Here is a 15,313-nt window from a genome sequence, read left to right on the forward strand (position 1 = left end):
GGTCAGATAAAACTGTCAGGGGGACCCTCCCCGTGAGTCATGAGGTTCAGAAAGGACCCCCTTGCCTTCTGAACTCCTTCTCAGGGGGGAGTTTAGCTGCGCCTGGATCCAGACTTATCTCAGACTTGGTCAACAGTTTCTAGCTAAAAGATTATATATGCGCAATCAATCCTTTATACCACTTAGCTAGGATTTCAAAGTTCAGCATGCTATTAATCACTTACCGAGAACCTGTTGTGGCAAGGAATCTCTCAACCTTGAGGAGTGACCTTCAGAGGTGCCCTACCCTTAAGAGGCAGGAGATCCTGGTGTGCAGCCCACTGCCATGCAGGAGAGCTCAACGAGCTCTGAGCTGCCCACTATTTATGGAGTAAGATAATTGACTCATAGTCATATTTGCATAGTGACTACAGAAGTTACTTTCACACTTCACTTGAGTGGGACCTTGACCAGCACTGTTAAGTGGGCACGTTGTTCACAACAGCCCTGTGTCGTTTTCCATCTCCCCAAATTCACTTTGAGTGGGATGCATCCATCACTACCACCACAGATGATTATCGCTTGAGCATTGTCATGGAAACATAGGTCAGGATGGGGGCTGGGGAGTGGGAGGTGGGGAGAAGCACACTGCCATGTCACGTCCTATAGACTTATGTATATTCAGGTTCCTCAAGTGGTCATGAACTTGATCTTACAGTGGGAGGGACTTTGCTCCTCCAGTCCCTGTCTTGTGGTCCATCTACTTGAGTGGTGTGGGAAAAGAGGTTGCCAGTGAAGTCTGAGGCAAAAAAAATTGTTGAGTATCTCAACCTTCTCCTTGTCTGTTTTTACCAGTTTGCCAATCTTGCTCATCGGCAGGGCAGGTACACTTTCTTTCACTTTCTTCTGGCTGACACACCCATAGAAACCCTTCTTAATATTCTTTGCATCCCTTATTATTCTTTCCATCCCTTGGCAAGTTCAGCTCCAGCTGTGGCTTGGCCTGCCTGACCCCATCCATATACAACCAGGCAGCATCCCTATACTCATCCCAGGATACCTGTCCCTGCTTCCACTGCCTGTGCATTTCCTTCTTGCCCTTTAATTTGACCAGCAGATCTCAACCCATCCATGCCTGTTTCTTGCCTTCCTTTCCTGATTTCTTACCCTTGAGGATCAAGAGCTCTTGTGCTCTATGGAAAGCATTCTTAAAGATCTGCCAGCTCTGTTCTGCTCCGTTGCTGATGGCAGTTTCCAAGGAGCTGCTCTTGACTAACTCCTTGAAGAGGTGGGAAGCTGCTTTCCTAAAATTCAGGGTCCTGACTTCACTCTTTGCCTGACCTGTATCTCTCAAAACTGTGAACTCCACCAGTGTGTGATCACTGCAGCTCAGGCTGCCTCTAGTCTTGATGTCAGCAATTAGGTCTCTTGTGTTCATGACCACTCAATCCGGTATCACATCATGTCTGGTAGGGCTGTCTAGTACCTGGCTTAAGAAGTTATCTTTGATGTACTCCAGGAGTCTCCTGCATTGCCTGTAGCTCACTGTGCGACTTTTCCATCAGATGCCAAGGTGGATGAAGTTCCCCAGCAGAATGAGAGCCTGTGAGCATGATGCCTCCTGTAGCTGGAGTAAGAAGGCTTCATCAATAGGCTCCCCTTGATCAGGTTGCCTATAGTAGATGTCAGCCACAAGGTTGATTTTGCCTATGTTACTGTCCACTCATCTTAATTTTTTTTTGTGTGACTAGTGCTATTCGGTTTATTCAGTGATAATCTCAAGCTGCCACTAACCATAGTAGACTTTATATGGCTCTAATGTAGTTGTTGCCTCTGATTTACCTCTGGGTTCCTGATTTAAAGCTCAGACCACAACAGACTGTTACGGAATCATTATTTATTTGAGACTTCATCTCATTAAAATGCACACAGCTGAAGACCTATAGAAGCAGGGTCTATTTTGGGAAATAGTTTGTCACAAATACTCCATCTAGTGAATATGTCCTTGATGTGACTCACCACAGTTCTGATTAGCATGTTGCTAAGTAGGTGCTGGCTTCCTTAGTATTCCAATATATCACTTGCCAATTTCTATTAGGCACACTGAAATTACCATTGCACTTCTTTCTCCAATATTCTTGTGAACATTTGGGTTTTTTTAAAACTTACATGTGGGTTAAAATATGAAAAAACAGATAGAAGTATACTGTTATATCAAGACATCCATCATAAACCATGTAGTAGTTTAACCCCGGCTGGCAACCAAGTACCACACAGCCACTTGCTCACTCCCCCCCCCACCCCCCAGAGGGATGGGTTGGAGAATTGGAAAGGAATGTAAAACTCAAGGGTTGAGATAAGAACAATTTAATAGATAAAGCAAAAGCCACGCATACAAGCAAGCAAAGCAAGGAATTCATTCCCCACTTCCCACGGGCAGGCAGGTGCTCAGCCGTCCCCAGGAAAGCAGGGCTCCATTATGCGTAACCGTTACTTGGGAAGACAAATGCCACAATGCCAAATGTCCCCCCCTTCCTTCTTCTTCCCCCAGTTTATACACTCAGCATGATGTCATATGGTATGGAATACTCTTTGGCTAGTTTGGGTCAAGATGAACATGAGTCAGCAAGGCGCCCTTGCTGCAAAGGGGCTGGTGGTATCCTGGGCTGCATTAGCAGGAGTGTTGCTCATCTGTTGAGGGAGGTGATCCTTATCCTCTGCTTTGTACTAGTTAGGCCAGACCCAGAGAGCTGTATCCAGTTCTGCACCCTTTTTTACTGTGGGGGTGGCTAAGCACTGGCATAGGTTGTCCAGGGACGTTGTGGAGTCTCCAGTCCCTGGAGATATTCAAGAGCCGTCTGGACATGGTCCTGGGCAACTAGCTCTAAGTAGCTCTGCCTGAGCAGGGAGATTGGACCAGATGACCTCCAGAGGTCCTGTCCAACCTCAGAGATACTGAATTGTGCAAATGATATGCAAAAAAGATTTTTTAAGGATTATATGCCTCATTCAAGTTGTACATTTGTATTTCTTATAGTGTTATAGAGTCAGCACTGAAAGAGCCAAAGGTTTATCAAGACTTTTGTTGAATCTGAACTGATTTTGTTTAGTTGCTACTGTTCCTGTGTACCCATATCTGTGATGAAAAAAAAGCAAGTATGGACAGTATCCACAAGTAACTACTATTCTGATAACTGTAAGTTTACATTAATGAGGGCTACTCTTAACTTCCCCTTGTTACATTATTGGCCTACAGTGTGTTTCCTTGAATGAGCTAAGATACTACAGCAGAGCAAGTAAATGACTAAATCTTCCCTGTTATGGAAAACATCATCTGTGAAACTATTCAGACTGTGATCCCAATACCATTTGCATCCTTCCCTCCCCAATTACTCTAGATTTCTGCCAGTCTTAGTCATCATCTTCATTATGTTCTTCAGCTCTTGTAAGAAAATATTTTTGCTTGCTTTAAGCACTAACTCTGGAGGCTTAGATACATCTTTATTCCTAGACATACCAAAATTATTAACACCAGGTTTTCATCAAGTGTAATTCAATTTTAGATTGCATCTCCTTGTATCTTTTGCCTGTGACATTAGGATTTTACCATCATTTTTTGTTGTTGCTTCAGTATAGTATCAATAATGGCTAATTCCAAACAACTCTTCTAGTATACATTCCACCTTCCTTAAAAATCTGATGTGCAGCAGTCTAATAAAACACATTTTCTTGAACAGCCGTCTTCCAGAGAGATGCAAAGTGGGTTGCTAAACTCTGCCTGGCCTGAACTCCTGGTATCCGGGTAGAACACTTAGCACATAGAATGTATGAGACCTGCAGAGCAAAAGGATTACATTATCTGTAGCAGGTAAATTTTAGCATTTACACCTTATTGTTCTTTTTAGGTCTTAAAAGTTAACACATTTTATTGGAACAGCCTGTCCAGTTTCTAGTGCATTGAGGCACTAGTAATTGAGGCAACACATCACAGTGAATTCACCACCTTTTTCATTACATTCATGTATGCCATGATCTAAAGAGTGTTTTTCTTTCCTTTAGGTGTTTTGCTAATGGCAGTTGTGCACATAGTCCTGGAACTGCTTGCGCATATACCTCAATCATATGATGTGCCTGTAGGCATCATTATAAACTTTATTTTATCTGCTCTGAAGTATTTTGTGAGATTAAAAGTCTTTTCTATTTTTGTTTTAAATGAAGTGTAATGATTTTACAGTGCACTGTCCCAGTATTGGCTTTATACATATATTTATTAAAAATCTTGATTTTGACATTTTCCTTTATATACTTGCTAATACTCACTTCATATAGCCCTAATGATGCAAAAGTTCTCAGTGTTGTCATGGTGAAAGGACTTTTTTTGTATATTCTTTTTCTCTTGTGCCATATTTGGATATACATACTTCGTTATTGCTCCTTTCTTGATCCTGTACTGTAGCTATAAATGAATGTTGTACTATTGCTAAATTCCTCTGCTAGAAGCTTTTGCAGAATTGCATGCTCTTTACTTTCCTATTTTCCTCTGTAGTATACTTATAAAAGTGGTCTTCTCTCTGCACTTTGTCACTGCCTTCTCTAGTGCTGGACAATCAACATGTATTACAAACCTTGATGTATCTGGTCCTCCCATGTACCTCTTTGATTGCTCTGAACGCACGTGGTGCCAGCTCCAGTGCACCCTTGTCATTGTTATACCTGTCTTATTCCTGGTTGCACCTCTTCTAGCACATTGTGTTGTATGCTAATGAATGTTCTCTTTTGTTCTTAGGAAAGCTTTTTCCAGTGTGAAATTGTTTGTTACTAATTTTTTCTCTTGTATTCAATCCCATTAAAAGCCTGTCTTTCACAGGCTGGCTTTCTTAACTACCAAGGCCTCACCAGCCATAACTTATGAGTTCTCTTAGTAAGGCCTTGATGTGTTTCACAACATTTATCTTTGCATGGTATGTTTTCTTTAAAAAGAAACATAACAAAATTCAGAATGATAATCTATGTTTTCTTGTCAGCTTGTATGAGTCTACTGGATACCTGCACTTTGAAAATACTTCTCCTTTTTTTTTTTTTTTACCAACTGGAATGAGTGGCTATTCAGGGTGAAGAATATTATCTACTCCAAACCTGAAAGAAATCTGCTGCATTAATATCTTCTATATGCCACTATTTTCTGCAATACTTCTTTTCTGATCTTACCATGGCCCATTTCTTTCCTTATTCTGCATGAACTGTAGACAGTTTCTTTTCTTCTGATAATATACCAGAAAATACCATTGTTCAGATTGCTCAAATCCTCAGAGAGCTAGGGTAAACTAAAGAAATTATATAATAGAGGCCATTTAGTGATGGTAGTTTATTGTATTTGCTTTTAAACAGTTAACTCACAGTAATCATGAAGCAGTCTTATAAAAAGCATTTCTTAAGCTTCTATTAAGGGGGAGGAGGGGTAACAGTAAAATGTCCATCTTTGTTTTGGGAAAAAAAAAAGAAAAGTTGTTTAGAATGCTGGAAGATGGGAGTTTTTAGCCCAGGTGCTCACCTGCACCAGCTACTTCTACAAGAATAATCCAGAATATACTTAATGAAAACTTTGCAGACTATGATGATACCCAAGTACACACAAAAATAATTATGCTTTTAAGTGACCTTCAGGAGTCTGCATATCTGAACTGAGATTATGAAGCAAAGCAGAAGCTGTAGCAGAGCCCCAAAGTAACTGTTGGGGAAAAAAAGGTGTAAAGCAGTCTAACCCATTCATCTTCTGGTTAGGAATGGGAGTGTGCCCCTTCTGCACCTTCTAGAGGCAACAAATGTGAGAAGATGAACCCACCACGAAAGACAGCAAGACTCAGCTTCTGCTTGAAGTATACAGGTAAATCAGTACGTGAAACATCGATTTTATGTGCTTCCACTCTATAAGGCATATGTCCTACCACAGAAGGTTCAAGCAGTGCAAAATGTTCTCACTATCCTATGTTCTTGTTACCTTTTTTGATGCAGAGAGTTAAGGGACAGAAACAGAATCATCAAACTGTTGTCATCAGAGATGTGCTCAGCTCGCTAGCAATGGCTGAAAAGGCTTGTGTTTTTTTACATCTAGCTCCAAATAATGTCATTTGCACTTTTAACACAAAGTAGTTCTGTTTTCTAAGGCCCAGTGCTTTCAAGCCACCTATCAATGCCAGCTCCACATTGAAATGTTGATGTGAGAGTTAACATATGTATCTTATTGTTTAATTTTGTAATATCACCAAGCAGGTAGACAATATATGCAAAACAATTGTTTTGAAAAATACTTCAACTGTGATATATTGATAATTATTAGCAACAGAAAAAGAGAGTACCTATGGTGGCAAAGCAGAGTTCTGTCAGAGTCTGTATTTATTAATTTTATCTCACAAGGAAATGGCTCTCTAAATCCATCACATGATAAGTTTAAGTTCTGTTCTAATAGAACTTCTAATCATTGTGGTTTGGTCTTATATTTCGAAATTAAATATTTCCTTCCTTAAAGTTAACTTTCTCTAAATTTTTGCAATAAGCAAACCAAATATATCTTTAAGCTTAGCATTTCTTGCTTTAGACAGTAAACAGACTAGGTAATTTCCATTTCAGTAACAGTCTGATTTCATTGTTAGGTTTTCTTTTATATCAGACATGAACTGAAATTTAAAGTGCCTGCTCTGCAATATGGGACTGCATTAGAACAGTAATCTTGAGTTCTTTGTAATTACTGTGTTTTATAATAATTATATGAAATATATAGCTGTATATTTCTTTCTCTATTTGAGATAAAGAAGTCTGGATGGAACTACGAATTAAAATTGTTTATCAAGATTCATCCTCCAATTAATTGTCTCACTGTAGGAGGAGAACAGTATTTGTATCATGCATTGTTTAAATGCTGAGTGGGCACAGCATCAGGTAGCGTTACATGGACATAAGGGGAGAGAGTTATTACAATTGTCACAATCCTGTACATTAGTTTTGCAGTTATAAGATGGTATCTTCTTAGCTGCCTTAGCCTCCTTTACTGCATGCAGGTTTGTGGTTGTTTTTTAAAAACACTGCATGCAGGAGTGTTTAAAGAGGTTAGCTAATTTCAATTTTTCACCTTGAGTGATAATCAGTTTTACTTGTCCTGTTAAAAAAAAATTAAATCCAGAGGGACAGGTTATAATTGCAAACAATGTATTGGAATTTTTTATGGTGTAACAACAACAACAAAAAAACCCAACACTACAAAAGTATCAAATCTAGTTACATTGTTTAAAAAATAGCTGAGTACTAATAAATCCCAGGGGAAAGCACCTTGGGAATGCAGTCTGGCTGTTGTGCATTATGAGACTGGCTTTCGAGACTCAATGAGCAGCTCTAGAGCTTGTCTCAGGTTTGTGAGTCCTAAATGTGTAGTGGAAACATAGAATAGAGCAATGTGAGAAGAGCTGAGAGAGCTGTTGCTTTGGAGGATGGTGAAAGGAAATGTGGCTGTGAGAAGAGTAAGAGAAGTCACGGGGGGGGGGGGGGGGGTGTATGTGTGTGGGAATAAGCTGTTTCTGCAAAGTGTGCCTGAGAATTCAGTGGGTGATAATGACCCGATTTCAGATTTTTAATTTACTCAATTGTGAAACAATAGTCCTGACCGTATGTTCACAAATATCACAGCACTTCTGTCCACATGTTAAGTTTTAGCAAAATAAGTGAAAGTAAGAAGCAGATTATTTTATAGATTAATGTATAAAATGAAATGTTAAGACAAAATTATGTCTTTTTGCCTGCTAAAAGATTTTAATTAAATGTAGTTTAATACATACAGACCCAATCACTTTCCTTAATAATTTGGCATATTGACTTAATACAGTTCTGTGACTTAAACTGAGAAATATATTTCTGTCAAAAACAAGTTACTAAAAATCAATATTTGAATTTTATTGATGCACTTATTTTGGCAGTGAAGAGCTATGAATGTAAGCTTGGGTAAGAAATGCTTAGTGAGGCTTAAAATGTATCCAAGCACACATTTCCTTAAACAATAAGTTAATACCTCAATTCTGCATCTCATTCACACATATATATATATATATTAATTACTGGAGTATTAGAGCATAATACTTCCCAAGGAAACCACTTCTACTTGCTTCAGGAAACTGTTAAGTTTTATGGACTTTTGAAGAGTTTACCTTTTAACAGAGTTCACATAAAAGTGCAATGCTTGAAAAGTAGGCTATGAATGGGTCTTTTAAATTACCTTGAGAAGCTAAGGATATCTTTATAGCATTAGTAGTTAGTAATTGATGCATTCATCCTAAATCTCAACTTTGCTGCTGCAGCAAGTCCCAAAAATTAGCATAACAATCCTAAAGAACAAATGGGTCCCTAGCTGTAAATTCCTCAGCTACTGATTTTTTCATTCAGTACTGTGATTTTTTTTTTGGTGTTTTCCCACAGATCTTTTGTTCCCATGATACAATATGCAGTTAAAATTATCTCATTTTGTATTTGTTTTTCAATAAACAGAATGTGTTACACAAATTTGCTATATTCTTGGTTGTATTATAAAACAAATATAATGTTCTAAATTACATAAATAATTAGATTTTTAATATTCATTATTGTATCCTTTTTTTTCTTATTTTATTCATGATGGCCTATATTATAGCTATAAGGATAATAACATGATCTCTAAAGTTCCATATTGCATTAGATTTCCAGGGCAAGATTAGGAAGCAATCCTAAAAATATCCAATCCTATGTATAACCAGATACATTTCTATTTCATTTATTTTTTATCACAAAAATAGAACAGCTATAATTTTATACTAGTAACGAATCTAATTTGAGTAAAAACACTTCAGGTAGGCTGGGACAAATTAAAGCATAAAAGTGGGAATGTGTGAAAGAAACATATGCTTTCATTTCAAGATTTATGGTATTTAGCTATGGCAGTGTTAAAGTCTTGCTGTTTTTTCATATGGAAGAAAATATGAATATTCAAATTTCCTTAACGCAACAGGCCAGTGGTCAATTTCAGCTTTATAAAAGATTGCTTTGGCAGATGCTGTTTCCCCTGCATGCAGGAAAAAATCAACATGAATCTTTTTTTCTTGACAATACAGTCTTACAGTGAGCTGGATGATACAGGACCGAAGAAAACCAGAGTGGAACAGACCCCACAAGGTCATCTAATCCAACAGTTTGCCCAAGGAAAGATTCCAGGGGACAGTAATATCTGCTGAACTGACTTGCCAGAAAATTGGATACAATGTCCCCGGTAATGGCCTTTTCTTATACCTACAGACATGTCCCTTGATTTACAGTGTCACGGGATGCAAGTGCACCAGGACAGAGCTCAGTGTAGGACTTGAGCTTTTGCCCTGAAGCTGTAAGACAACATGTATAATGTTTATCCCACTTGTTCAGGTTATGCAGATTGCTCTTGCACATCCTGCATCTTGTTATTATTCACTCTCCCTAAAGAATGTGAGTAATAATGTTATGCTTTTAGAATCTAAGTCTTTATACAAGTGCCTAGTTACCCTTTCTTATATTAAACATAAGATAAAACCCTAACTTTACCCCCCACTATGCTATTTTCCATGGTATGAATTCTTTTTCAAGTTAATTCAGGGCTGATAGAGGATGCTGAATTGACCCCACCGTATGTATCTATTTACATGTGGAATCAGTAAATTGCACATGAAAGAGTCCACATGTTTTCTACAGTGCTCTTCTAACATGTTTCAGTCTTCAGCAGTTATGAAAATAATACCAGCAATACCATCTCCCAATTAACCCCTTTTTAGCTGGAAAGGTTAATAGTTAGTCTATTTTTTTATTTAAAAGCTACTGCAATAAAATTGTTGCAGATTAATGGTCTTCTGTGTCTTACTAAATGCAAAGGCCAGAGGAAGGCACTTGTGAAAGGTTAACATAAAAGTTATGGGCTTTTGAAGGATAAATTCTGAATAAAATCTTCATAATTAAAATGTTAATGCTTCAGTCATTTTAGTTAGATTTCTATGCGCAGCAATATGAAATGGGTGAAGTTCAGGAAACAATATTCAATGTCGAAATTACTCCAAATGGAAAGGACTCTGAAAATAGATGTGGAGCATATTCTTATTACAGCAGTGGTAAGGCAAAAGATCTTAGTTCAATTAAAAAAAAGAAAGGAAGTCAGAAGAGGTGTGCTTGTCTAATTTTTCTTTTCTATTGTAAACTTACAAAAACTTAAATTAATTTTATATCAGGTGAGGAAAGCAAACACTGTAATTTGATAAACAATTAAGTTGTTTTCTTCTTGAAGAATGACATTGAAGTTTGTTTATTTGTGGCCCTAATTTTACAGGATGGTTCATCCATATCAAGGAGGTTAAAAGATCTGGACTTACAACATTTTGTGCTATGACTGTCCTGAGATTGAGAGGACTAGTATTTCTGTCCTCCAGGAGAAAAAAAATATTCAGCTATAGAAGCTATTATTAATAAAAAAAAGAAAATTTAGACCACGTATTCATTTCAAAGACATAAATTCCCATTGAGTTTGTCATTTCAAAAGCATATGAAACACAGGAAGAAAAAAAGAATAAATAATAAGCTAATTTAGTGTTCATATAACCATTATTGCAGCTCACTTTTTCTTAGTTCTTACTCTGAGCTCTCAAATTTTATTTTCTTTTGTTGTTTTGTTTGTTTGTTTGGTTTTGTTTGGAGATTTTTATTAAAGAAAAGAAACATATACATAATTCTATACTAATTACTTTTATCCAGATCTGGTGATACAGCAGGAGTCTTAACTGAAGCAATTTCTAACCTGATACTAAAAAAGACATCAACCTCCACCCTTAAACCCCACAAAATCCTAAAGCCTTATGCACAGCTAGTCATATTTTTAGCACGTTTCTTTATCCAAATTGAGAAAGGAGCAGCCCTGGAATTCTGAATCCTAGAAGCAACCCACCAAAAGGGGGATTGTCTCTAATATTAGAAATTTTGAAATAAATAAAACTTAACATGCATTTAAATGTGAAAAATCATATTATCTTGTATTTTAAAATCCTTTGTGATTTTTAAGGGCTTTTAAGGGCCTCAGAATTGAAGCTGTCAGTGTAGCCCCAGATGTTTCCTGTGCCACATGTCAGTTAACACTTCCTGTGGTGAGGAAGTTCTTCAAAAATTTTGTTCCACTTTCAAATTTTCTTATAAGGCATTTTGTTATAACATACAATAGTGTACACATGCAACAGTAGAGTTAAGTTGAGACAAGATAAGGTCCCTATGAAATATTATTCTCTTGTCTTTGTTTACAAATAGCTGCAAGCCCTGAGTTAAGAAAAACTCCATGATACCAGTTGTAGTGGGTGATACAACTGGGTCTTAAAATCCAGTCCCTGACAAAAGTTCGAGAAGAAAGTTTCCATTATGTGGGTCTTGAGAGCTATTGAAAAATAACTGCTTTGGGAAATGTAGTTCTACTGCAAGTGGTTATTTTGGTAATTAAAACTTAGTAACACACTGGGAAAATGAGATGAATAGCTGGTAGTGTTTGATAAAATTGTATGTTACAGTTAAAGGCAACATGGCACTAGCAAGAGAGTGTTAGGGTGTAATGAGGGTCCATAACCTTGTTTGTGCTACATTCTGTCTAGGTTATCTGGTGATTTTAAGGCCTGTGTTTTGATTTCTTTCTGTGAAGAAGTGTTATGGATGGAGTGACACGCTTCACTCGTAAGAGGGTAACAATAATATGTTTATTGGCATAGAACAGAGATTTAACCAAGTTTGATAGTGAATGCAACAGTGGTTTAACAAGCTTCAGTGGCAAGTCCACTGGATTGTTTACTGCACAGAGGACAGGGTCAGATAAAACTGTGAAGAAGACGCTCCTGTTAAGTCACGGGGGAGGTTCAGAAAGGACCTCCAGTTACTCCTGCAGATGGATGTGGACCCTCCATAGATCTTGTGTTGTACTGTCTCCCTGTGTAAATGACACCTTAGCTAGTCTCAAGTAGCACTAGATGCTTACGCTTAGGCAACAGAATTGAGCCCTTCCCATTCTTGGAGAATTTATCTTTCATAACCTAGGTTATGGAAAATCACTGAAAAGACACTATCTTCTTTTACAGACTAAAATGTTTGAAATGATTGGAATTTCTCATCCTAGTTAAGAACACAAATACATTGACTCCAGACAATATTTATTCTTATATAAATGACTTTGTCATGTATCCAATGGCAACATTCTATTTTTTTTTTGTTGTTAACCCCAACAAAATCTATCATAAGCTGATTTGTTTACACAGACTAAGTCTAGTGATTATAAAAATCTTTAAAGAATGTAAATGCTTGCTCCTCTGCAGCTTTAATGTTGTTTGGTTTTTTTTTTTCTGATGGAATTGAAGCTCTTTGCCAAGCTTTTCATGTAATGACAATATTTAATGGCATTACAGTGCCTTACTAACCTCTTTAAACAAACTAGCATGACAGCAGATGAAAATAAGTACCAACATAACAGGTAATAGCTATGACTCTATTACACCAAAGGTTGCACAGGTGTTTAACTTCAAACTTATGTGGAGACCACTTATGATGGCCTCTGATGAGCACATTTATAATCAGGACAGAGAGCCTCAGTAACCTTAGCTAAAATGAGCCTTCTGCATCTTCTTACTTTTTCAATATTATATAAGCCTGTGGAGTGCTATCATCTGCTTCAGTGAGCAAAGATATCCTCCAAGAACAGCTTCTCTGCTTAGTTGTTTTCTATGGCAGAGCTTCAGTTAAGTAGGATTCCTTCAGTACTAGGAACTTAGAGTAAAATTGTCTCACACCAGCACTAAAAACCAGATGGCTAAAGAGCTGCAGTGACTTTTTGCAATGGTTATTTTTTAGGCGGCTGGTCCCAAGCAACAAAAGCCAAACCCACCATATGCTTTCTGTGCAATGCTGTGGGGTGTAGAGGAATTATAGAGGAATGAAGGCAGGTTAATTAACATTGATAATATCCAGCTGTGGGCTGGCTTCAGGGGCGGTGGGTTGGCTGATGTTGATAATGCACAGCTGTGGCTGGTTCCTGCTAAGTACTTAAATAGCTCTAAGGGGAATAGAAGAGGAACAGCTCTTGAAGAGAGACCTGGAGGAAGCAGAGGGATTGTGCCCTGGATGTAGGAGAGGCCCAGAGACAAGAAGGGGGCCTGGGTGAGGAGAGGCTGGCAGGAGGAGGAGGATGACGACAATGACTCTGGATGTGATAGAGGCAAGAAGCATGGTCGACTGGCCTGAAGAGGATAAAGAAACAGCACAGACAGTAGATGAGCTTTTGAAACCTTGTGGGGCATTGGTGGCTGTGCCAGGGCAAGGTGTGGGAGCTACTTATTGAAGTTAACGTGGGATGGGGTGGTAAAATCTTGTTGCAGCTGGCTAGTTTGGGTAGCGCTGCAACAGTGGGGGGAACTAGTTCCCTTGGGGAGAGAATTCAAAGCCACTCAGATTCACTGTGGTGCTGGGTACTGCCAGTACCTCAACAGTTACCAATGGACAATTCAAAGCATGGAAGTCCAATTTTTGTCTCTTCTTTGCAATTTTTGCATCAGTCCATTCAGCAAAGGAGATGCTACCCAGCCTCCTCTGAGTCCAGAGTCAAATCCAGTTATAAGGGAAGATGCCCAGTCTAAAAGAATGGAAAAAAAATGTTGCACTAAAACCATTGTGATGCTCTTCTTGTACAAAATAACCTGCTGGTTTTAAGACTTAGTCAGAGATGCTTTTACGCTAGTGCTTAATGCCTTCATTTAAGAGCGTGGAGTCTTGACTTGCCTTTCAGATTATTTCTTTTTTTAAATCCATTGACTGTTGAATGCAAAACATTCAAAATACCCTGTAGGTACATTCAAGGTGTTCCTGTCTTGAAAAGAAGGAAAGATTTGTATGGCACACTGAGAAAAGATGAACTACTAACTGACTAGAGTACCCTTCTGAGAGGGGAAAGTCTTCCCAAAGCATGCAAGTTAGTTCTCAACAGTTTCTGGGTAAAGATTGCAACTACTGGGCTGTTATAATGATTGATGCTGCTGCAGCTGGGTTTTTATAAAGAAAGGTTACAAGTGCATTTTGGCAGCATTTGTCCTTTTGAGTATATGTCCCTACCACTCTCAGAAGACATTTTCCAGACCAGGTTTCTCGAGTGTTAGGCATTGTTCTACATGTTTTCTGGATCCTGACGGAGCTTGTGCTTTGGGCTATGGGGGGGGGGGGGGGGGGGGGGGGGGGGGTAGAAGGCAGAACTGTACCTGCTTGGAAAAAAGTGCTGTATTTGTATACAGAATGGAGTGACCATAAAAATATGGTTAGGTTATTTTTTCATGTGTGCTTTTCTTGTCAATTGTGCATGACTATTTCTAAATCCTATAGCTAATTTAGTTATAAAATTCAATACCTAGCAAATTCATTTTCTAAGTATATAAGGAATGCAAAATTCTTTCAACTGTGTGGGATTGTAAACTTACTTATTCCATTTGCTCTGCAGATGGAAAGGTACAGAGACACAGTAGCTTATATCTCAGCATCTCCAAATTTATAATGGTGTGGGGTTTTTTTGAGGGGAAAAGGATAAAACGTTGGGGTTGAGATAAGCATTTGTATTGATAAACCCCCATAAATAAAAAGGAACAACGTTTACTGGAAGTCCTCAGAGTCCTGTTTAGTACAACAGAAATTCCACAGCATGCAAACTGACAATAAACAATCTGTGTGCATAATTCATTTTATTTCAGGGAAGACGTGAGGAAAAAAGCAATGTACTGAAAAGTACCTTTGTTTTTGTTAAACTAAGGGAACCCCTTGGGATGCCTTCCCCTATTTATCAATTCCCTTTGAGAAGTAAGAAAAGCTCTATAAGCCCTGCGTAGGTGCATTTCTAGTGTCTTTAGAACAACAGAATATCGTATTAGGGTTTAAAACCAGCTATATTTCTTTATCATTCTTGTGTTACCATTCCCCAGTTAAAAATACTCATCTGCATGATACGTAACTAGGTACATGGTCTATTTAAGCATTCTAGTTTTCACGATTTTTATTTTGCCCTTTTCCATTAAAAGTATATAAATCCAATAACCCTTCAAAGAGTAAATTAAAAAAGTCATCAGAGCCTATCTTTTAGCTCTACAGCTACTACATTATCAAAGTGGAAAAAATGGACAGCAACTTTCAGATAGTAAAGGTGAGTGTGTATTTTTTCATTTTTTTGTATGCAAAAGATTCTATTTCTGTACCTTGGTAAAAGCTAGCAAGGCTTTAGTTTTTAAAGTAATGTTCATGAATTTTT

This window comes from Falco naumanni, chromosome 3 (assembly GCF_017639655.2).
Source record: "Falco naumanni isolate bFalNau1 chromosome 3, bFalNau1.pat, whole genome shotgun sequence".
NCBI lineage: Eukaryota > Metazoa > Chordata > Aves > Falconiformes > Falconidae > Falco > Falco naumanni.